We start from the raw sequence: 25,487 nt of genomic DNA on the forward strand, positions 1-25,487 counted from the left end.
ACTTTGTTCACCTGAATGGGTAATGTTAACTTAGCTCATGTGCCAGAAATATACTTTAGATCCAACTGTTTCTTTGAGTTTTGTTTCTGAGATGTGGCTAACATTTTTAAAAATGTTTATTTATTTTTGAGAAGGATAGAGAGACAGATGTGAGCAGGGGAGGGGCAGAGAAAGAGGGAGACACAGAATTCTAAGCAGGCTCCAGGCTCTGAGCGGTTAGCACAGAGCCCGAGGAGGGGCTTGAACTCATGAACCTCGAGATTGTGACCAGAGCAGAAGTCCCACCCAGGGCCCCAAACATGGCTAATATATTTTTTTAAAAAGCTGTAAGGTCTCTGTTTGTGTCTATCTGTATGCTATGTGTGTCTATATATATGTATGCTATAGAAATGTGCTACTTTTCTAGATCTGGACAGCACTGACAAAATTAATTTGTAAAGATCTCTATTTATTGGCTTTAAAAAGTAAGCATTATATAAATCAAGTATATTCTCAGAAATATATAAACTAACTCAAATGTCTTTCTGCATGATCTGCATGATCTGGGATAATCTGATAAATAAAACTACATTTGTTGGTTTAGGGGCATCTGGGTGGCTCAGTGGGTTAAGCAGCCGAACCTTGTTTTTGGCCCAGGTCATGATCTCATGGTTGGGGTTCAAGCCCTGCATCAGACTCTGCACTCACACCATGGAGCCTGCTTCAGAACTTCTGTCTCCCTCTCTCTGCCCCTTCCCCCTCAAAAAGAAAATAAATGTTAAAAAAAATTTGTTGGTTTCATAAAAGCAAGCATGTCTTCAAAATTTGTCAATACAAAAAGTAACTAAGATGATGATTAATTATTTAATGTTTAATCTAAGAATAATTGTTAAAAACAAGAAATTTAAGTTAATATAAATAAGAGCAAATGTATACTAGGCAAAACTAAATAAAGGAGATTTATTGAATATCTAAATCATTTTCAAATAAAATAAATATTAAACACTAAACATAAATTTATCTATTTTTGGCTTTTTAATTTTTACAGAGACATAAAATACTTGAGCCTATTAATAAACATTTTAAAAATATTTATTTATTTTTAATAGAAAGAGAGACACAAAGTGTGAGCAGGGGAAAGGGCAGAGGAAGGGACAGAGAGAGGGAGACACAGAATCCAAAACAGGCTCTAGGCTCTGAACTGTCAGCAGAGAGCCCGACATGGGGTTCAAACTCACAAACCTCGAGATCATAACTTGACCCAAAGTCAGACGCTTAACGTCTGAACCACCCAGGCACCTCAATAAATGCATTTTGTACCATATTGAAAAAAATTATTTTGAGGATGAAAGTAGTTCTAAAACTTCTGAAGTGTATTTATAAATTTACTAGTCTACTACAGGATGCTAATAAACAATAGACAGCTCACAGTTGCCTCTTCCCGAGGTTTCACTGGAAAGCAAAGATTATAAACAGGTTAGAAAGTTGAAGAAGAACTGAGAATACAAGATGAACCAAAGAGAAAATGTCACAACACTTGGAGTAGTAAGTGTCAATGAACTCGGCTTAAGCTGTGGATCCTGCTGAGGAATGCAGGCAGAGAATACAAGATTTACTCTGCATAAACTGTGGGTGCGGATCTGAATCCAAACTGAGGAATGCAGGCAGAAAACACGAGTACTGAGAACGGCAGGTAGACTTTAAGAAGTGAGAAACAGGGGCACCTGGGTGGCTCAGTCGGTTCAGCCTCTGACTCTTGATCTTGGCTCAGGTTAACATATCACAGTTTGTGAGACTAAGCCCCACTGGCCTCTGTGCTGAGGACACAGAGCCTGATTGGGATTCTCTCCCCACCCCCACCCCCACCCTGCCCCTGCCTATCTTGCACTGTTTCTCAAAATACATAAACTTAATTTTTAAAAAATGTTTAAAAAGATGAGAAGCAAAGGAACTCTCATGGGTACTTTCTCCTACTGTAGAAAGTTTTACTATAATTTCTTGTTTTTCAAACTGTGGCCATGTACCACAGGGAGTCATGATTAGCATTTATGTAAATAGAAAATTGCATAGTATCTAGATCTATGTGTATTTATGTATATAGACAAATGGATTATATATATATCTTCAATTTCATTTATAATTTATAGGTGGATTTATTATCAATATATAAATAAGAATAATTTCATAAAATACAAAATAAAATGCATGCATGGTATATACTGAAAACAAGAAATGTGTATCAGTTTATTAAAGTCTGATTTCAGTTACTTATATCATTCAATGTGCATACATGTGTGCTGGCCATCATAAACACTATATTTATTTCTTTTTTAAACAAAGTTTATTTACCTATTTTGAAAGAGAGACGGTGTAGCAGGCGTAGGGGCAGAGACAGAGGAAGAGAGAGAATCCCAAGCAGGCTCCCTGCTGGCAGCACAGAGCCTGATGTGGGGCTCGATCCCATGGACCATATGATCACGACCTGAGCCTAACCCAAGAGTCAGCTGCTTAACCAACCAAGCCACTCAGGCCCCCCCATACACTGTATTTCTTGCAATGCAATGATCCAACGTATTTGAAAAACACTGCTCTTATCCGACAGGAAATTGAGCAACAGGACGGTCTGTGCGGCCAGCTGAAAAGGCTGATCCAAGAACCCTTTCTGTCCTGTGCGCACGCACAGTGGGAACTCTGCAAACCCCGGCTGTGGTCGCTCTGCTGCAGGCTCATCCTTGTTGCCTTGGCTTTTTCGGACTTACAACCATCAAGTAATCTTTGTTTGGAAGAACTTCCTCCATTTCCTACTGCCTTCTTTCTTACTTCTTTCTACTTGCAAGGCTGGGAATCCTGGTGGTGGCTTCTCAGATATTTATAGCTTTACTATCAATTTAGAAGTTGTCGCATATTCCAAATCTTCATCCTTTCCCCAGCGTCGAGCAGCCCTGTTCAGCAGTCGTGTGCCGATCTGTGGCCCTACTGTACGGTCGTTCCCAGTCTAGCAGAGCGATGTCCGGATAAGCCTGCAGACATCAGTGAATCTCATACTGTAACTTCCAAAAGGCACATGGTTTATTTTAACTGTACTATGTAGAAGGAGTTTATATTCATTTAGTGTAGTGCATAGGCAATTATGCAATTGTTTCAGGGTAAAACTGCAATTATTCTGTAACAGCTGCCTTACATCATGTCTTTTCTAGACAAGCTTTTAAGTTTTTGAAATTGAGAAAATAGCATTCGAACTAATAAAAATTGAAATTGTCAACAAAAAAGAGAGCTTTAAAAAAAACAAAACGATGAGAAATAATAAAGATGAAAGAGAACTACTATATATGAAAAGTAGGATGTGTGTTTTTGTTAAAAAAAGGGATGAGAAGAGAAGATGCATTTTTGGTAAGGGAGGAAAAAAAGAAAGTAATTTTGTCCTAAAGTAAAAATGATTGTTCCTAAATAAGAAAGGGAAAAGATAGTATGAGACTGAAATGGATATAGAAAGTTATAGCAGGTTTATGGAAAAGAAATCTTGAAAAGTAATTTTGTGTGTGATCAAGCTGACTAAGATTAGAATGGATTTATTTCAGTGAAAAAGAGGAAAAAAAAGAAGAATTTTAATATCAAAAGTATACTGGTGCAAAATTAGGATTTGGTGTTTTTCTGTTAGCAGGACAAAGTTTTCTTAGACCATTGGTCTGCTCTTAAGAAAAATACAGGATTTCCTTTATCTTTAATGTAATCTGCCAAGAAAACAAAGATGCTAATCTACACCAGGTCTTTGATTACTTAAGAAAACTGAGTCTACTCTATTAATAAAGCTGATTATTTTTACGACTATGAAGCATTTTATATGCTAAATTCCATAGGAAAAATTGTCAAGTAAGGAGTAATGCTAAACTTTCTTTAGGAAATACTTAGATGTAAGTTATTAATATAAATGTCCCGGAAAGTATGTGAAGTTCCTGGGAATCTGGTGTGCTCTGGTGCAGTGTTATCCGTCATATTCCCACAATTGTTTTAAAATATTGTGTATCACAGAAATAACCAAACTTCCTTGTCAATCACATTATGATGAACTCTTATCTGTTATTTAACCATTGCTAAGCTTTTTGACATTTATACAGTTATTATTTTACCCTGATGTTTTTGCAAAAATGCTTCATCCTCAAGGTGATTCACAGAGAAGATTTGGGCAGGAACTCTAGAATGCAAGTTTCTGATAACTTTAATAAGATCATCACCCTGAACTGGGTAAGAACTTCTAAAACTATGATAGAGAATTGTCAGATTCATAAAACTGATAACAAAACACAAGATCAGCAAGAATTAATTGCAGGAAGTTAATGAACTCATGAGGATGATTGTAAGTTTTATGACTTCATTTAAAACATTGCTAGTTCTTTAATATTTTGTTTTCTAGATTTAAAGGACCCCTCTTGGGGCACCTGGGTGGCTCAGTCGGTCAAGCTACTGACTTCGGCTCAGGTCAGATCCCACATTCGTGGGTTCGAGCCCCGTGTCGGGCTTTGTGCTGAAGGTTCTGTGTCTCCTTCTCTCTCTGACCCTCCCCGTCTCATGCTCTGTCTCTCTCTGTATCAAAAATAAATAAAACATTTAAAAAAAAATAAAGGACCCCTCTTGTCTCTTTTGAGCTGTCTTTAACCTACGGCAATTTGGGAAAGTGTGTCTTTACAACAAAGGTTAGCAATGTCTGTATTTACGTAAATTCAGTAAGAATCTCTTCTCCTGTAACAGGACACAATTGGACAAGTTCTTAGCTTGGGTTGGACAAGTCTTTAAAGAGACTTAAAAGTCTGAGATTCCTTATGAAAAGTTCTAGCAAAACAGATTCAAAAGAACCTATATGGTCAGTCACTATTCTTGCTGCACTTCTGTAAATAATCAGGCTAAGTTTATTTAAACTAGACTTAACTTGAGGTGCCTGGGTAGCTTAGTATGTTAAGCGTCCAACTTCAGCACAGGTCATGATCTCACAGCTCGTGACTTCAAGCCCTGAGTGGGGCTCTGAGCTAACAGCCCAACGCCTGGAGCCTGCTTCGGATCTGTGTCTCGCTCTCTCTTTCTCTCTCTCTCCCCGCTCCCCCACTCATTCTCTCTTTCCCTTTCTCTCTCTCTCAAAAATTAACATTAAAAAAGATTTTTAAAATGATAAACTAGACTTAGCTTGCAAATTAGTCTTGCTATGGCTGTCTTTCATGGGAGTGGAAATGATTGTGGAGAGAAAATTATGTTTTGATAATATACTTATGGATATCAGATTCTAATGCTGTTGATTGTCTTTGAGTTTTGTTTTTTACCTGTAAACTGAACGGAGTCCCAATATTTGACTTCCTCCAATATTTGGTTAAAACTCTCCCAACTACCATTTCCATTTTTCTCCCATGCTATTAAGGTAGAATCAGTGTGAAACGAAAACTGCCCTTTTCCTGATGCCATGCAACCTAAAGATGAATAATATGATATAAACTTCAGAGAAGCCACCACAACAGCTCATGTGTGGACAATCTTTGTGCCTGTTGCTATGTGGCAGCCGCTCAGATGACCAGAGACACTCACACTGCAAACCAGGAGCATTGTCTGAATGCCCCTGCTTGCCCTTGCTCCATCGGAAGATGCTCAGAACCTGACATCTAGAAATCTGCTCAACTGGCTGCTCTCCAAACTTAGAAAATTTGATTTATAATTTGCTCGCACTATCAATCTTTGTTTTCCTTTTGTTTCCATAGAAATGCCTCTCAGTAAATTCCCTGATTGCTCATATCTCATAGCCTCCCAGTGTGGGCAAAAGTCCCCCCACCCCTACTGCAGCCTGCCTCCGGAGTACAACATCCTCAAGTTCAGCCAGTCCTAAGTGCTCACGAAGATATGCATTTGCTATACATCATGTGGTGCCTGTGTAAGTCACTGAAAATCATATATTGATGTAGAAATGTAAAACCTGAATCTGATTATAACCCAATTTGATTTATTGGATTGGTTAAATGCTGGCTCCTGGGAAGCCTGGGGAAGTTTTCAATCCTCCAATCCTATTGTTCTTCTTACGGTCATCATAGTGACCGAAGTGCATTTATATCCTGGAAAGCTTTAAATGCCTGTCGGCAACTGCTCAGCTACCAAATGGTATCCATCAGGATCAGACAACTGGATGAAACCAACAATAATCCCATGAATGGTGAAGATGGTGACTCCGTGGCCCTTGGGTCTGATGACTCAACTAATGGAAACCACAACTGTGTGATTCCTCAGCCTGGCCACATCAATAGCGGTAACTGAGAATCATACTCTCGTGGCTGGTCAAATTCTTAGCCAGCTGAGAGAATGACCAAAACAGAGGAATTCTTAAACATCAAAAACAAATGGAGACCAACCTGGAAAATTCCTTGAGCAGGCAAAACCAGTTTCAAACAAAGCGTAAGTTAGCTTATTTTGCAAGGCTAACCTGGATCATTGCTTGCTTATGATCCTGGAAATGATAAGCAAAGCTTGAACTGTTTCCCAAGGTTGACACAAGGTAACCACTGAAAACTGTAATCCTGTAAGAATAAACAGTCACTGCTTTCCAGCTTTATTAGCTGCTTTATAACAATATACCCTTGAGCATCTTTCCAGGTCCTGGTTTAAGTGCTCAGGTTTCCAAACTGTCTTTTTAGTGGGTGCACAATAAATTTTGATTAATTACTGCTTCAGTGATTCACTGATTTTAACTCTGGTTATTTTGAATCTTTGACAAGGGAGAATTTTACCACCCCATTAAAAGTCATAAAATAGGCCTGAATAAATGGAGAGATTACTACATCCAAGGGAGATTTGCCTTAACATCCTAAAAATTTCAATTATCTCCAAAAATTTTTTTTAATTTCACTAGCAGGGTGCCTGAGTGGGTCAGCTGGTCCAACATCGGTCTCTTGATCTCAGCTCAGGTCATGATCTCATGGGTTTATGAGATCCAGCCCCACTGCAAAACGCCTGCTTGGGATTCTCTCCCTCTCTCTCTGCCCCTCTCCTGTTTGCATGTTCTCTCTCTCTCTCTCTCTCTCTCTCTCTCTCTCTCTCTCTCTTTCTCAACATAAATAAATAAATTGGCTGCTGGGTCCTTCCTCCAAACATCACCCTGGATGATCTATGAAATGAGAGGGAAGCATAGATCAGAGGAAGTTACAACTATAATCACAAAACAAAGATACAAACAAATTATGAAAAATACATGGGGGTGGGGATTGGGACAAAAGAGGATTCATGATTTGATGTGGATGCAAACTAGCAGTGCGAGGTAGGCAAATGCCAGTACCACATCAGGGAACAGAGGGAGGCGGAGCTGTTATTTTTAACTTTTCATTATAGAATAGTTCAATCACAGAAATAAAGGAGAGTATATGAAACTCCCTTTTAACCCAACTTTACCTATTCTCAACTCATGGAGAACTTTTTAAACCTGTATCCCCTAAATCCCCTGCTCACTGAGAAAATTTTGCCCAGCTGACTTCAAGAGGCTTTCTTATCATTAATCTTCAAATAATGACTGAGCAGTGAGAGAAAATGATGATTCCATTTCACTTATAAATGATGATAACATGAAAATCTGACATACTAGGTGATGAAATTCAACAATTGTTTTAAAAAGAATATTTAAAAAGAATATAAGATGTTTCATAATGCAACCTACCAGCAACATATAATACTACTGATTCCCCCGACCCCTCTTCATTTTTTCTTTTCTTCTGTTTTCCTTTCTTTCTTTCCTTTTTCTTTTTTCCCTTGTCATAAAGGACACCACTTTCTCTTGTTTTCCCTCTTGATTAAAGAGTTATTCCTTCTCAGTCTTCTTTTCTGCCTTCTCCTCATGTTTCAAATCTTTGGCATTAAAGTTTGCCAAGGCTAAGTCTTCTGACCTCTCCTCTATCTAAACTTACTCCCCAGGGAATCTCAACCATTGGTATGACAGGCAATACCATCTGATGATTTCCAAATTTAATCTCTACTTGGACTTGTCCCCTGAACTCTAGACACACATATGAAATTGTCTATTCCACGGTTATATTTTAATGTTTAATAAACACTTAGTACATCCCTAGTCTTCCCTCTACCTGTACAACACCCTAAAGGATCTTCCTCTTTCGCTTTCTTCATTTCATTAAATATCAATTTCGTTCTTCTGGTACTCAGACCTAAACCCTGGATTCATCTAGAACTCCACTCTCTCTCATAACTCAGATCCAGTCTATCAGGAATCCTGTTTAATATGCCTTCAAACACTGAGAACGGCGCTCCTTTGCACGACCCCACAACCATCACTTGTTCAAGACTCGATGATTTCCCATTCAGATTATTGTAAAGCCTCCTAACTCCTTAAACCTATTCTCTATATCACAGCTAGGGGTTTGCTTGTTGTTGTTTTTGCTTCTTGTTTGTTTTACACCTTTTAATAAGCTTTATTTTGTAGGGTGATTTTAGGTCCACAGGAAAATGGAGCAGGAAGTACAGAAAGTTGCCGTGTACCCCATACCCCATACATACACAGCCTCTCCAATCTAGAAGGGTCCATTTGCTACAACTGAGGAACCTACATGGTCCTAACATAATCACCCCAAGTGTACAGTTTACATTGGGGTTCATTCTTGGTGCCATACTTTCCATGGGTTTTGACGAATGTGTAATGTGTATCCACAACATTAGTATCATAAAGAGTAGTTTCATGGCCCTAAAAATCCTCTGTATGCTGCCTGTTCATCCCTGCCTCCCTCGAATCCCTGGCAACCATTGAGCTTTTTACTTTCTCCATAGTTTTGCCTTTTCCAGAATGTAATAGAGTTGAAATCATACACTATGCAGCCTTTTTAGACTGGCCTTTTTTCCTTAGCAATATGCATTTACGTTTCCTGCATGTCTTTTCAAGGGTTGATAGCCAATTTTTTTAGCAATAAATAATATTCTATTGTCTGGATAGACACAGTTTATTCATCCATTCACCTACTGAAGAACATTTTGGTTGCTTCCAAGTTTGGGCAATTATTAATAAAGTTCCTATAAACATCTCTGTGTAAGTTATCATTTTTTTCAACTCATTTGGGTAAATATCAGAGTGTGATTGCTGAATCGTATTATCAAGAGTATGTTTTGTTTTGAAAACAGTGACAAACTGCTTTCCAAAGTGGATGCACCATTTTGCGTTTCTACCAGCAGCGAATGAGAATTTCTGTTGCTCCACACTTTCAGTATTTGATGCTGTTAGTGTATGGATTTTTGCCACTCTAATACATGGGGAGTGATACCTCATTATTTTGAATTGCAACTCTCTAGTGACATGTGATGTTGAGCATCTTTTCATACACGTATTCACCATCTGTATGTTTTCTTGTATGAGACTTCTGTTCAGATCATTTTTAGTAAGATTGTTTTCTTACTATTGAATTTTTTAGAGACCTTTAAACTGCATATTGGATTAAAATTAAATTTAAAAAAATAGAGCCCCCTGGGTGGCTCAGTGGGTTAAGTGTCAGACTCTGGATTCTGGCTCAGGTCCTGATCTTATGGTTTGTAAGTTTGAGCCCCACATCTGGCTTTGTGCTGACAGTGTGGAGCCTGCTTGGGATTCTTTCTCTCTCCCTCCCTCTCTGTCATTCCCCTGCTCATTCTCTCTCTTTTCTAAAATAAATAAGCTTCTTAAAAAATAAAAATTAGTAAATAAATATATGTTAGATCATGTTACTGTTATTCTCAAAATAAGAATAATTCTTTTTTATGCTTTACCAGGAATTGTTCTAAGTGCTTTTTATATGGCATTCCTTCATTTTTAATATGTACTTTTTTTTTAATCTTTCCACATTTTACCATTATTTAAATTGGGATGTATCTCACTATTGTTGGCCAAGCAGCAGTCATAATTCATGGTCATTGGTGATGTGTGCACATGAAAAGTTACCAAAGGTTTTGGTGTCATAAAAGAAAAATCTCAGGGGTAATAGTAGAGCATTCTTTTAGAAATTGCATTACCAAAGCTCTTACTGGAAGCAAGAATGATATTGGATGGAAAAACACAAACATAGACAACACTGAATGAAAAGGCATAGAAAGCTTAAAAGTTACCAAATTTGGAAATATTTTAATCAATTCATGTAAAGTTTAGTTGAGACACTGTGAGTGATACCCTTTGATTATGGAAAAACCATAAATAGACCAATCATCACAAAGGCTGACACTCCACCTTAAATCGCTTCAATACATGTTTACATCGAGTTGATCTGTTCTTTCCTCTGTCACTATCGGAGCAAACCACAAACATCCTTGGAGAAAGATAATATTATTCACAGTCTTTCCAATTTTTTGCACACAACTTCAGAATACAATAAAAATCACCAGGCATGATAGAAAGAAGAAATAAATGAAAGAAAATCTTCAGGTGATACAAATATTGGAGTTATCAAACATGGAGATTAAGATCATGTGACAGACATGTTCAAGAAGACAGAATACAAGATAGTACCGTGGCCTGAGAAACAAATCAAATACAAATTGTGGCATTGAAAAAAGCGATTAATAATTCAGAGCTTAATAGCTGAGAATGCAGAATGAACACAAAAGAATAAAGAAATATAGAAGTATTTAGATCAGTGCCCTGGTTTTCTAGCAGATGATGTAGGCCCAGAAACGTCAAGTTATTGCATCAGAATTCCCTCGCTGTCTGGCGCCTGAGCTGGGCCTGGAGTAGAGTTCCGTGACTCCACCCCCAGTGCCCATCCTGTGATCCTTCACGCTGAACAACATTTTCCTCCCAGAAAGTCCGATCTCTCCAGAACTGCATTCCCTCTTCAGAGACCCCAGAGAAGCTGGAGCTGGAGCTCACCTACAACCTCCCGACTCTCAAGAGAAGACAATTGAACCCTGAATTATAAGTGAGGTGTTAACTCTAAAATGTACCTGGGAAAGGCTAAATGGTTCTCACCACTTGGTTCTCAAGAGTGAACTGCCCCTCTCCCGCCCCACACTGAGCAATGTCTGGAAATGTTTTGGCCACGACTAGGGGAATGCTGTTGCCATCTACATAAAGGCCAGAAGCGTTGATATACCTTCTGTAATGTACGGGGTAATAGTCCCCCACAGAACACAAATGGTCTGATCCAAACTCTTTGTATTGCCAAGGCTGAGAAACCCTGATCTAGACTGAGTAACAGAGTGGAAACTAAAACGAATAGCAAAGAAAAGAGAATAAGGGACATATGGGACATAGTTGAAAGATCTAAAGTGTGGATAATTAGAGTCCCACAAGGAGATGACACAGAGAATGGATTGGAGCAATTGCATTCAAAAGAACCCAGGCCAAGAAGATTCCAAACTCACAAATGCCCCGAGCCACAGACTCGAGAGAGTCCTGAAACTCCAAGTATGATCACATCACAGGAAAATTCCTAAAAATCAATGAAAAAACATCATTAATGCATTTCGAAAAAAAAAGATATTCTACTTTCAAAGGAATGAAAGACTAACATCAGATCCTTTGAATCTTTAAAGGACTACAAACCTAGCATAACATTCTATACCTAATGAAAATGGCCTTTAAAAATGAGGGGGAAAATTAAAATGAAGGGAAAACAAAAATGTTTTCAGTTTAAAAACAACTATAAGAATATAAATCTGGGGGTCGCCTGGGTGACTCAGTCAATTAAGTCTTCAACTCTTTATTTCGGCCCAGGTCATGATCTTGCGGTTCGTGAGTTCAAGCCCCGTGTAGGTTTCTGTGCTGACAGATTGCCAAGCCTGCTTAAGGTTCTCTCCCCCTCTCTCTCTGCTCCTCTCCCACTCATGTTCTCTCTCTGTCTCTCTCCTCCTCTCTCAAAACAAATAAATAAACTTTAAGTTAAAAAAAGAATGCAAATCTCGGTTAAAAGAAGCATAAAGTATCTTCTTCATGCAGAAGGAAAATAATTCCAGAGAGAAACAGAAATTCAGGAAGAAATATGATCTGCTTAAAGGAGTAAACATGTGGATAGATCTAAAAGAGCATTTACTCCAAAAAAACACTTACTGCAGTGTCTTGTAAGATGTATATTTAAAATTAAATTTCATAAAAACAAGAACAAAAAAGGTGGACAAAGGTTTGTCTTAGTCAGCTCCGGCTGCTGTAACAAAATAGCCTAGCCTGGGCAGTTGAAACCTTTATTCCTCACAGTGATGGAGGCTGGAAGTCTGAGGTCAAATTACCAGCAAACTGAGTTTCTTGGTGAGAATTCTCTTCCTGGTTAGTGGAAGTCTGCCATCTTAATGTGTCCTCACATGGCAGAGAGAGAGAGAGAGAGAGAAATAGAGACACAGGGCCCTGGCTCTCTGGGTTTTTCTCATAATGGCATTAACCCCATTCAAGGGAGTTTCACCCTCTTGACTTCATCTAAACCTAATTACCTCCAGAAGGCCTGAGGGCACCTGGGTGGCTCAGTCAGTTGGGTGTCTGACTCTTGGTTTTGGCTCAGGTCATGATCCTGGGATTGTGGGATCAAGTCCAGAACATTGTGACAGGTTTCATGCTGAACATGGGGCCTGCTTGGGATCCTCTCTCTTTCCCTCTTATGCCCCTCTCCTGATTTCACACGCACACTCTCTCTCTAAAAAATAAAAATAAAAAATAAAATAAAATAATAAAAAGGCCCCACTTCCAGTATCATCACATTGTGGGTTAGAGCTTCAACATATGGATTTTGGAGGACAAAACTATTCAGCCCATGCCAGAGGTTATGGGGGACTCAAATGTTATTGTGAACGTGCATTGTTTGGGATGTGGTCAAGTTCAAGTATAAAATATGTTTATTACTTTGATTGTGGTGAGGGCTTCATAGGTGTATGCATATGTCCAAACTCATAATATTGCAGACATCAAAAAGGTGCTGGCTTTGTATATCAATTATATCTCAATAAAACTGTTTTTAATCAATAAAAGTATAGACTATTTGAACAGCATGTTTATCAAATTCTATCAAACCAATAGGTATAGGACCCTTTATCAAGGACAGAATATATTTTATCTTGAAATACAAATGGGATAATTACCAAAATTGATTATGAGGTAGTCCCTAACACACATTTCATTGTTTAAATAACATAACATGTATCTATTCCTCTTTTTTGTGTTGTTAATCTTTTTTAACTGTGCACTTAACGGTGAACTTTCTTTTCCTCTCCTGCCTTCTCTGAGTAACAACTTGGACTAACCTTTCAAGACCAATTTTTAAAATGAACTAATGAAGACAAAATTATCATTAAAAGGAGTTCCAATTATGAGATTTCAGAAAGACAAGGAGCAATGATTACCTTTTTTTCTCTAAATAAGGGCTTGTGTATCAGCCTCTCTCCTTTCCAAATGGAGGCAAGCAAGCTCAATACATAAATAGAAAATAAATAAGGAAACCATTTATTTCCAAAATGTATTAGGAATAAAGCATATAACCAACCATACCATAGTGACTCATACGTTTAAGTTCAAGACTGTTTTCAAGATATATGTGTTTTAAATTCTGCCCCTTTCTACAAGGAAGGGCCTTCTGCTAGTATTGCTAAGGAAGGTTTTTTGGTTCTATCTGTTTCACACAAAGACTTTAAACTGAACTAAATGGGACTCAATGGGTCACAGTGAATCTAGTCATTTACAACTATCATTTATGAAGGATGTTTTTCAGATAGTGAGAATGCTCAACACACTATTTCAAAGAAATTGACAAAATCATAGCAACCAGGAGAAGAAAGAATTGAAGAATGGTAGCAACATTTTCTAACAGATTTATGTGGGACTCACATGTAATTCCCATCTTTTTCAGCCCATTTTCCAAAGGGCTAAGAAGACACATCAACAAAATATTGTACCTTACATTACATTACAAAGCAGAAAGCCACAGACTTACAGAAACCTACTTACAGGGGTGCCTGGGTGGTACAGTTGGTTGAGCATCTGGCTTCGGCTTAGGTCATGATCTCACAGTTTGTGGGTTCAAGCCCCACACCCGGCTCTGTGCTGACAGCTAGCTCAGAGCCTGGAGCCTGTTTTCAGAATCTGTGTCTCCCTCTCTCTCTGATCCTCCCCTGCTCACATTGTCTCTCAATCTCTCTCTATCAAAAATAAATAAAACATTAAACAAATTTTTTAAAAAATAAAAGAAACCCACTTACAGAAAGCTCCCAGCCTCTCCTAATTGCAAAGATTTGGGGACCAACACATTCTGACCTTTGTTACCTTGCAATGGCCTCTGTGGGAAGTTTTCTCTAAATATTCTACTGGCTTCTCTTTCTGCACCTCTTCTTTCTCTTCCTCTCAGTACGGTACTTCCTGTACACATTCTTACTTGGCCCAACACCCTACTTGGTCTACACAAGAAAGCATCTTTATTTCATTCCAAATGTAGTGAAAACAGGAAAAGGCTAACTTGAACTACTTTCCTTAAGGGTCTCTAGACATTTTCTCAGGCATGGGAAGTCCCCATGAAGGCTCTACCTGGCAATAGCAGTTCATAGTTTTATCTGAAACATTGTAATATTGCTTGGCATCCAAGTGCAGGCCTAGGCTTCTGTCCAATGTTCCAATGCCCTGGCAGCCGGATCATGAGGCTCACTATCTGAGATGTCTTCAAGTTCCTGTGGGAGTGAGAAGTCCAGAGAAGGAACTGCCTACTCTTAGAATGGAATTTTCACCCCCATCGAGTCATCCTATACTTCATTCTGTCTACATTTCATGATTACATAATCTAGCCTCATCAGGATAACATCCTCTCAACTTTCCCTTTGACCCCAAATCACATATTTCTGTGTGTTCTTCCAAGTGATTTTAAATTGCATCATCTTTAGGAAGTTCTACATAATGTGTCCTTGTTTACATTACGCTTGCCCAGCCTTGGCTAATAGCAGGTGAAGGCTAAGCCAGGTTCTTTCATGTTGGTATGGGCAATTAAATGGAAAGTAATTCTAATCTCATTTCGTTTGAGATCCTGAAGGCGGTGTTTAAAACTCCTGTATTTCTGAAACATAATATTGAGGTACCAGGGTTCATGCTCATATGACTTCTGAGTTTTCATCTGTGTCTCGGTCCCTATCCTCTTTGGTAATATGAACATTCAAAAGCAGAAACAAAATAGAAAATAATAGGTTAGCTGTACACAAATAATTCATAACTTCTACGTAAAACTTTAGAACTTTTTGGTTATAATGTCAACTTCCACTCCTATTACCAACCTCTAAGAAAATCAGAGCAGATTTCCACTGAAAAAGAACACAACACATTTACCTTTATATAATATGTAAATAAAACAAATTAAAAAAAAAACAAAAAAATCTCTAAAATCTGTCTTTTACAAGACTTTCCTTGCCATTACAGCTTGAAATCACCACCACTGGGAATGAGAACAATATCTTACTAGGTAAAGACAGAAGTAATTGCAGGCATCCTTTAAGGCCCAACTGAAGCCTAGAGACAAAACACTTACTGGGACACCAACTTCAGGGTCATGTGATGTTTCCAGGCAACTCACACCCATGCACAGAACATTTAGAAAGCTGAATTGCTGAGCAATTTGAAGGTTCACTAGGCAAGAATGATAGAGTATAATAGGGCAAGAGATTCTCAGATTTGGGATGCTTTTATTTTTTAAATGGTCTATTTAGTCAAATTTAAGCTTTATAAAGTATTATCTTAATTGATGATAAGTATTAGACATCTATGATGCACCAGGTACTATGCTAAGTGCTTTGCATACATTATCCAATACTCTAATTTGTTCTAGAATGTAATAATTTTTTTAAAAAATATTAATTTTTAAGAGAGAACATGAGTGAGGCAAGGGGAGGGAGAGGGGGAGACAGAGAATCCCAAGCAAGCTCTACACTGTTAGCACAGAGCTCTAAGCAGGGCTTGAAGTCACCAACCATGAGATCATGACCTGAGCCAAAATCAAGAGTTGCTACTTCACTGACTGAACCACCCAGGCTCCCCAAGGATGTAATAATTATTATTATCCCTATTTTATAGATGAAGATGTTGAGTTTCAGCAAGGGTAAAAAACTTGCTTGTAGTCTCACAGCAACAAGTAATGACTGATATTCTAACTCTGGTCTGTCTGATAATCTCACACATTGACCACTTCACTATAGAAAGGTAATAGGGAATGGATAAGATAAAGTGAACAGGGCTGTGGAGAAGCAGTCTCAGTGTGGTTGAACAATAGGATTAGTGGGAGTACATTAGTTATACACACAGACACGACACACATACACACAAGAATAGGATGATCTGAATGGAAATTGGAGGTTAGATTTCAGATTTCAGAAGTAGTTGAATTTTCAATAAAAAGAGTAACCAATTCTATGGGTTGAACAAAAAGTTTTTGCCAAGGAGAAAAAAGAAGTCAGAAGCAAGGGTGTTGGCTATGTCATCCATTTTGAAGCTCAAGTTACCAGAATAATGGCTGCCATTGAATTGGAGACGATATGGTTAGTCTATTTCCAACATCTTTATTAAAGGAGAAGTCAGGGTAGAAAATAGTAAAGAGAAGGGATAGAATAAATATGGCTAAAGGAGATAACAGTTAATGAATTGGGGATTTTCTCATAAGATTGAAAGAGTAATGGTCTAAGAAGCCTTATCACCAGACAAAAACGATGTGAATTCTGACTTACAACCCTGAGATTTGTGAGGCATATAGTATGTGACTGCAGCACATACTACCTCCCATTTAGCACTTAGCACACATTTATTTTCTCATGATTTTTGAGGGTCAGTAATCTGGCCATGGTTTAGCTGAATTCTCAGCTTTAGGATCTCTCCCAAGGCTACAATCAAGTTGTCAGCCAGGGCTGGGGTTTCATCTGAAGGCTCAACTGGAGAAGAATTTACTTTCAAGCTCACATAGTTATTGATAGAATTTTAGCTCCTCAATGTCTATTGGATTGAAGGCCTCAGTTCCTAAGTAGCTGTAACTGGAGGATACAAATTTCTTGCCATGTGGGTCCCTCCTAAATGGTGGTTAGCTTCATTAAATCCAAATGAAAGAGTCTGTTAGCAAGATGGAACTCATAATCTTGTAACTGAATCGTGAAAATGACATCCCACCACCTTTGCTTTTTTTCTATTAGTTAGAATCAAGTCACTAGGCCAGGCTATACTCAAAGAGAGAGGATTACATAAGAGTGTGTATTCCAGGAGATGGGGTCCCTGAGGATCTTATTAAGGGCTTCCTGCCACATAGTATGAGAGAAAATAAGAAGTCTTTCTTTGAAAATAAGGTAGGGAAGTCAGCATCTCCAGAGATCAGCCATGTATCAGTTAAGATCAGGAATTATAGGGAACATCGAGTGGGAGTTTGGTGACTCACAATGGGATACTTATTCTAGGAAGTGGAAGAAAAACTTGAGAGAGAAGAACACTTGGAAACTGGGTGAGAGAAAAAGAAACACAGAGGAATAAGACTAAGAATTCCATGAAGAAAAGAAGTTTAAAGCACACATACTGATTTGTTCTCAAAAGTGAGCTATTCTCACCTTCTCTGCTTACAACTGTCCTTATCAGCTCAGATATCTTCATATTCTTCCTAGGATGGATAACTCTACAGATCTTAAGACAGAAATGAGGCAATGCTGTTAAAGAAGTGTACAAACAGGTCAACCCAACTGGGAAAGATGTTGTCCCACCTGGTTATCCAAATGGACTCAGGGATCATGTACTGATTTTATAGCTTCTTCTGCTTTGTTAATGAAATATAAATTGAGACCTTACATTTTCAAATTCCTGTTAAATTATGGTAAAATCAAGGAATTAGAGTGTGGTATACTTTACCAGAAACCATGAGCTTTCTGGGATGGCCATCTTCAATTCCTATATGACATTAATTCCCATCCCTGGGAACTCTATTCACTGCCCTTCTAATTTTAAGTCCTGTAAATTGCTATGCACACACAGAAAGATTGGGGTTCACTGATTCAGAAAACTTATTCCCAAATCATTTGCTTTCACATTCTCAAAAGCCTATATTTACTTTAAAACAAACATTATGGAAAGTGGATGGAATTAGACGTTTAAGGCTTCTCAATTCTTCAATCACCTATAACTAAAAGATAAAATCAATCCCTTGTCCCAAACTTTCTTTTGTATTACTAATGAGTACTCTGTCTGTAAGAATATAAAATGTCCCTATTTTACTAGTATTCTCCCTAGGAAAGTCATTTTAGGATTTTTTTTATCATCACTTTAAAGATACTCTAATAATTATTTAGCATTCAAAGAGAGTTACCAGGCTGTGGGCCTTAGGCCTTTGGAGATATGGGGATTAGGGAGTTTCTGAAAGTGATTCCATTGACTTTAAAAACATTATTGAACAAATATTATCAAAAGTCCTGGCATTCAGTAGGATGTTTCTTTGTCTTTTTATCTGTCCATTGGGTACCTTCTGAAAAGAATCCTTAGTGACTGAATCAAACACCAAAATGCCAACTTGTTAGGAATTGGCCAGAAGTGCAAAACCGGAATAATATCCCTTTGTTTCTTTTCATATAAAGCAAGTTTGTGAGTAGGGGTAGGAGGGTAAAGAGAGGGAGGCCAAACCCCACAGAGTCTGTTCCATTATTCAGAAAGCTTTGAGAAAGAAGGAATGCTTTGAGTCTTTTGTCATTTTCCTTTTAAATCAGGAGATTTTTCTAACATGCTAAAACACTAGGGTAATGTTGGCAATAAAATTAGAAAAATTTTCTTTCGGGAAAAATACAAAGATTCTGGAACAAATTTATTAGAACTGAGGAGATGGGTGCTGTTTATTAAAACTTGTGAATGTCTTGTCATTTTATGTTTGGTTTCAAAAGAAAAATGGTTTTTGTTGTTACCAACCTAACTTTTCTGCAAAAAAAAAAAAAACCACACAAAACATTCAATTCTTCATTCTTATCTATTTCCTAGGTCCAATTAACCATTAATAGTTCTCATCCGCACTTACCATTTACATGTTTATACAAAATTAGTTGATGTTTCATATCCATTTCAAGGGAGAAAATAGAGCACATTAGTTGTGTTTCTACTTAACATTTCCACTTTCAAGGCAATCCATGCATTGGTTTTAATAAAACATTTTATTTTAACTCAAGTAAGAGCTTACATATTGCTCTGGAACCCTCATGTACTGTAATATGATGAACAATTTTAAATTTGAAATATAATTTTATTAATTAATTAATTTATTTATTTATTTATTTTTAGAGAGACAGAGACAGCATGAGTGGGGGAGGGCCAGAGAGAGAGAGAGAGAGAGAGAGAGAGAGAGAGAGAGAGAGGATCCCAAGCAGGTTCTGTACTATGAGTGCTGATCCCAATGGGGTCCTGAACCAATGAAACTTGAGATCAAGACCTGAGCCAAAACCAAAAGTTGGACTCTTAACTGAGTCACGCAGGCACTCATCGAATATAAATTTAAAAATATATAAGGGGTGCTTAGTTGGTTAAATCGGTTAAGCAGTCAATTCTTGGTTTGGGCTCAGGTCATGATCTCATGTTTTGTGAGTTGAGCTCTGTGTCGGGCTCCACACTGATAGCCCAGAGCCTGCTTAGGATTCTCTCTCTCTCTCCCTCTCTGCCCCTCCCTGCATGTCTCTCCCTCTCTCTCTCTCTCTTTCTAAATAAATAAATAAACAAATAAATAAATAAACATTTAATATATATATAAGACTAATTTTATCTATTATTTTACTCAGTATAGAATGTTTGGTCATATCAACAAATTGGTTTTAGCAGAAACAAACATGGAAACAAACCGCAAAATTTCCTTATTAGTTCAATGCTATGAAATTACTGCCATAAATAAAATAGAGCACCCACTATTTGAAATTGAAGGAGAATCTTAAAAGCAGCAGCCTGACATTTTTCCTCCCAAGTTTCACATTTCCTTCTCTGTTTTTATAATCTGATTATTTCTACCATCTTGTTGGTCTCAGGGTCAGTTTCTTTGCCCTCAATATTGTGGCCTAATTTGGGGTTGGAGTAGGTAAACCCTTCCTTTGATTCCCCTTATCAGTGGTGGGTAGTATTAAATAATGGAAATAATGTCACCGGATAATAGGGGCAACATAATGAAAAGTGAATCATTACAAACACAAATGCAACCGGGGTGCCTGGGTGGCTCAGTCGCTTGAGTGTCAGGCTTCGGCTCAGGCCATGATCTCGCAGTCCGTGGGTTCAAGCCCCGTGTTGGGCTTTGTGCTGATAGCTCAGAGCCTGGAGCCTGCCTTCAGATTCTGTGTCTCCCTCTCTCTCTGACCCTCCCCAGCTCACGCTGTCTCTCTCTCTTTCAAAAATAAATAAAACATTTTAAAAATTAAAAAATAAATAAAACAAATGCAATCAACTTCTCTAAATATAGATTCTTTATTCTCTTCATTAAGATTACTATATTTCACTACTCCCCAAAAGATGTCAATAGGTATGTTGCTTATTGCTCTTGAACTCCCTAATATCAGCCTGTGCTCTGTCCCTTGAAAGCTAATTTTCATTCATTCAGTGCCTTCAAGCCCCAGGTAAAGAGTGCTCTCTATTTCTGCCTCTTCTTCCCAACCCCTTTCTAGTTTTTATCTGTGAAAGGACATCCCCATTCATTCAACACGTATTTACAACACTCTTGCTTGTGTGCCCCACAAAGTTCTAAGTGCTCAGCATTCCACGGTATACAGGATAGATAAGATCTATAACTCTTAGTCTCATGCATTTTATACCTTGGCTGGGGGAAAGGCAAAATCGGACAAAAAACAATGAATACTCTCCAAGAGAGACGCAAATGAGGCACAAGGTGAAATGATGGAGAGGAACCAACGACAGAGAAGCGAAACTGTCCCAGCAACACTGTTCCAGGGAGCTCCTCTGAGCAGGCTAAACTGGAGCTGACACAGGAATGGGGAGAAAGAGCCATCTGTGAGAAAATCTGGGGTCAGGACCTCCCGGTGGAGGGAAGAGCTCCTGCAAACAGAGTGAGACTGGTAAGCTAGCAGCGTTCCAGACGGTAAGGAAGAAGTGTGGCAAAAAGTGTGGTGAGCAAAAAGTCCACCTGAGGTGAAAATAAGCAGGGGACAAGTCTGGTAGGGCCTGGCAGGTCATAGGAAGGAGTTTAGATTTTCTTCTAATTACCATTAGAGGCCACTATATATACCAATACTCTGTCAGAACAATCAACAGTGATTACTCAGTAGATTTTTATTTCAAGCAATAGTTGGTACTTAGCACCATCCACCAAATTTTCCACAACAAACATGCATTTGTTTTATCATTCCCCACTGATAGGAATCATGGATTCTGAGAGAGATGATTTATTTCTAGTGTGAGGGTGGGAAAATACATGAGCCTAGAACATTCTGTTGTGCCTGGAGCAAAGAAGTTCTCTAAGACTAACACGGACATGTCAAGACAGGGACACTGAATGGCTAAATGTTTGACAATTTGATCATTAAAAAAAAAACAAGATTATAACACATTGATTATTTTTCTCAAAAAGTCTCTAGTGTTAAACGATAAACTGAGGCGTATTAAAATTTTAAGAATGTAAGTAAAAATTCTTTCAAGTCAGGCAGCATCAGACTGAAAGTGGTGAGAAGTAATCCACTGATGGGACCTTCCGGGGGGCGGGGGGAGACTTTTATTGAGAAAAGGCAGAAGCAAAGTAAGAAAATTATTGACTGGCTATAGTTTGTAGCTTTGTTGGTTGTTAGTGATTTGTTGTCATTAGATTTTGATTTCCTAACTTTGAGGCAGGCTTAGATTTTGTTTTTTGTGGCTTTAGGCCATCATGGTGTTAGAGCTATGTAGTGATATTCCTTAATCCTGGGGGAAGAGAGGAGAAGGAACCAGGGAAAAAGTTATTTTTTAATGTTTATTTGTTTTGTTAGAGAAAGAAAGAGAAAGAGCACACACGTGCAAGCAGGGGAAGGGCAGAGAGAGAGGGGGGAGAGAGAGAGAGAGAGAGAGAGAGAGAGAGAGAGAGAGAGAGAGAATCCCAAACAGGCTCCACACTCACAGCACAGAGCCTGAAGAGGGGCTCAATCTCCATTTCACAACTGAGAGATCATAACCTGAGGTGAAATCAAGAGTTGGAAGCTTAATCGATTGAACCCCTCAGGTGTCCCCAAAAGAAAGTTATTTTTAAAGAAGAATGTCAAGTAAAAATAGAAACAATGGTAGTCTTAAAAAAAATTGCAACTTCTCCCTCCCACCCACTCCAATGTAACAAGAGATTCAGGAAAAATCACCCATGGTGATTCTTGGGTAAAAGATTTTGAAGAACAGGATATTTACATGATATTCAAAGTGTCGTGTTACTGGTTACTTATTAATTACAAGGGAAAACATCTCTTTACAATGAAAGAACAATTTAATCAAATGATCAAACAGCATCACCAATATGGAAAATACAAAACAAAAACAAACAGATATCAGGTGCCTCTTGATGTGGTGGTTAAATGATAATATTTGAAAGAGATCAGATTATGACACACAGATATGAAATAAATTCATTTAAAAATTTTAGTTAACTTATTAATCAGTGAGAGAACCTGGCAGATGTTATAATTGGTTCAAAAGAGAATTCGAGGGGGGGCATGGGTGGCTCAGTCGATTAAGGTCTGACTTTGGCTCAGATCCTGATCCTGATCTCATAGTGCATGAGTTCGAGCCCCATGTTGGCTCTGTGCTGACAGCTGGGAGCCTGAATCCTAGTTCAGATCCTGTGTCTCCCTCTCTCTCTGCCCCTCCTCCGCTGGTGCTCTGTCTCTCTCTCTCTCTCTCAAAAATAAAATAAAACATTAAAAAATTTAAAAACAAGAATTCAAGGAACAGATGCATTTATAGATCAGAATTATGGAAATTGATGTGCAAATATTGGCAATGCTGGTTTTCCTGCTGGGAGATTTGAGAGAGAAAGAAGGGAAAGACAATTGAACCTCTTGGCTGGGGTCATAATTTGCATATCTATAGATAAGAATTAGGTTAAATTGCTATGTTATCTATAATTCACACACTGTTTAGATGGATATCTTCCGTAGAATCAGAGTCAGATGACCCAGAGGAATTCCTTTAGACATTGGTGCACGGTTTTCCATTGAAGCTCAATGTTTTAATAAGAAATATACAACATTAATAATGGAATATTTTTGCCAAAAAACATTTCATCTGAATTTAGTCAGACAAAACTAGAATATAGCACATTCTATATAATATCTAGTCTCAACCCTACAAAACGGTTGATGCCATGAAACACTAAAAAAACTTGGGAACCCTCTGCTCCTCCCTGTTTGACAGACAGCCACATCTGGTGCAGTGCCAGTTGAGTCCCCAAGACATGATGGTGAAGGTCAGAGTCAAAGGATTTGGCCATATTGGGCACCTGGTCACCAGGGCTGCTATTAACTCTGGCAAAGTGGACATTGTTGCCATCAATGACCCCTTCATTGACCTCAACTACATGGTCTACATGTTCCGGTATGATTCCACTCACGGCAAATTCCACGGCACAGTCAAGGTTGAGAATGGGAAACTTGTCACCAATGGAAGGCCCATAACCATCTTCCAGGAGCGAGATCCTGCCAACATCAAATGGGGTGATGCTGGTGCTGAGTATGTTGTGGAGTCCACCAGGGTCTTCACCACCATGGAGAAGGCTGGGGCTCAGAGGGTCATCATCTCTGCCCCTTTTGCTGATGCTCCCATGTTTGTGATGGGCGTGAACCACGAGAAGCATGACAACTCCCTCAAGATTGTCAGCAATGCCTCCTGCACCACCAACTGCCTGGCCCCTCTGGCCAAGGTCATCCATGACCACTTCAGCATCATGGAGGGACTCATGACCACAGTCCATGCCATCACCACCACCCAGAAGACCGTGGAAGGCCCCTCTGGGAAACTGGCGTGATGGTCGAGGGGCTTCCCAGAACATCATCCCTGCTTCTACTAGTGCTGCCAAGGCTGTGGGCAAGATCATCCTTGAGCTGAACGGGAAGCTCACTAGCATGGCCTTCCATGTCCTCACCCCCAATGTGTCCGTCATGGATCTGACCTGCCGCCTGGAGAAAGCTGCCAAATACAATGACATCAAGAAGGTGGTGAAGCAGGCATCAGAGGACCCCCTCAAGGGCATCCTGGGCTACACTGAGGACCAGGTCGGCTCTTGTGACTTTAACAGTGACACCCACTCTTTCACCTTCGATGCTAGGGCTGGTATTGCTCTCAAGGACTGCTTTGTCAAACTCATTTCCTGGTATGACAATTAATTTGGCTACAGCAACTGGGTGGTGGACCTGATGGTCCACATGGCCTCCAAGGAGTAAGAGCCCCCTGGACCACCAGCCCCAGCAGGAGGAAGAAGAGAAGCCCTCAGCTGCTGGGGAGTCCTTGCCCCAATTCCTCCCCCAACATACTTGGGAATCTCCTGACCTCCAGTTTCTATCCCAGACCCCCTGAAAAGGGGAGGGGCTTGGAGAGCTCTACCTTATCATGTACCATCAATAAAGTATACTGTATCCAGCCAAAAAACCCCACAAACAAAACAAACAAACAACAACAACAACAAAAAAAAAACGTGGGGAGAATGATCTTGCCTGTAACAGAATAAGAAGCATAATAACCATTTATGGTGGTTAAATCTTGACTGGATCTGAATTTAACAAAAATACAGAGTATTAAGAAAATTATTATATGGGCTTCAAACTAGTTGATATTTTTGAATCAGTGTTAATTTACTTAATGGTTTTGTGGTTGTGTAGGTAAAATTCTTTAGTCTTAGGTTGTGGTGCAGAGAAACAAAGGCAAAAAGGAAACGTAGATAAAATTATCTTTCCTTATAACCTGCAGCCCATTGACAAATATTTGAGGCAGACAGAGTATAACATTCCTCCAGGAGCTTTCACTGTCTTACTGTTAAGGCTTTACTAGAGGGGAAAACAATCTTCTTTGGGCTATAGTTAGGTCTCCAGGATCCTGTGAGTCTTCTTTAGCATATGAAAGTCCTTTTGTTTTTTTTATTTTTAATATAATTTATTGTCAAATTGGCTTATATACAACACCAGTGCTCATCCCAACAAGTGCCCCCCTCAATGCCCATCACCCACTTTCCCCCTCTCCCTCACCTCCCATTGACCCTTAGTTTGTTCTCTGTATTTAAGAGTCTCTTATGGTTTGCCTCCCTCCCTCTCTGTTTGTAACTATTTTTTAAGTCCTTTTGGAAACTTCCCTTTGTATGTCCCCCAACTCCCAAGGATATATTCAGTCACTCCTCACAACCCCTGTGCACCTCTTTCTGCCCAGGAGGTATGTCCCCATGCTTTAACACTCTTTTGCACTGAGGACATTTCAAGATTTCTTTCTTGGCCATTGGCTTCAAACACCAACATTTTCCACATCAAGTTGTACATGCTCAAGTATCAGGGTTGACATGTAATCATGTCCTGTGTACTTCAAATGTTTCCAAGGAAAAGATAATAATGCACATTTAGAGAATGAATTGATCAAAATG

At 38.9% G+C, this 25,487-nt stretch overlaps 1 pseudogene; it reads left to right on the forward strand.

The window, feature by feature from the left end:
- Window positions 1-23,306: 23,306 nt before the first annotated feature.
- On the forward strand, window positions 23,307-24,303 carry LOC115279137 (annotated as a pseudogene).
- Window positions 24,304-25,487: the final 1,184 nt, after the last annotated feature.

The sequence above is a fragment of the Suricata suricatta genome, chromosome 15 (assembly GCF_006229205.1).
Source record: "Suricata suricatta isolate VVHF042 chromosome 15, meerkat_22Aug2017_6uvM2_HiC, whole genome shotgun sequence".
Taxonomy (NCBI): Eukaryota; Metazoa; Chordata; class Mammalia; order Carnivora; family Herpestidae; genus Suricata; species Suricata suricatta.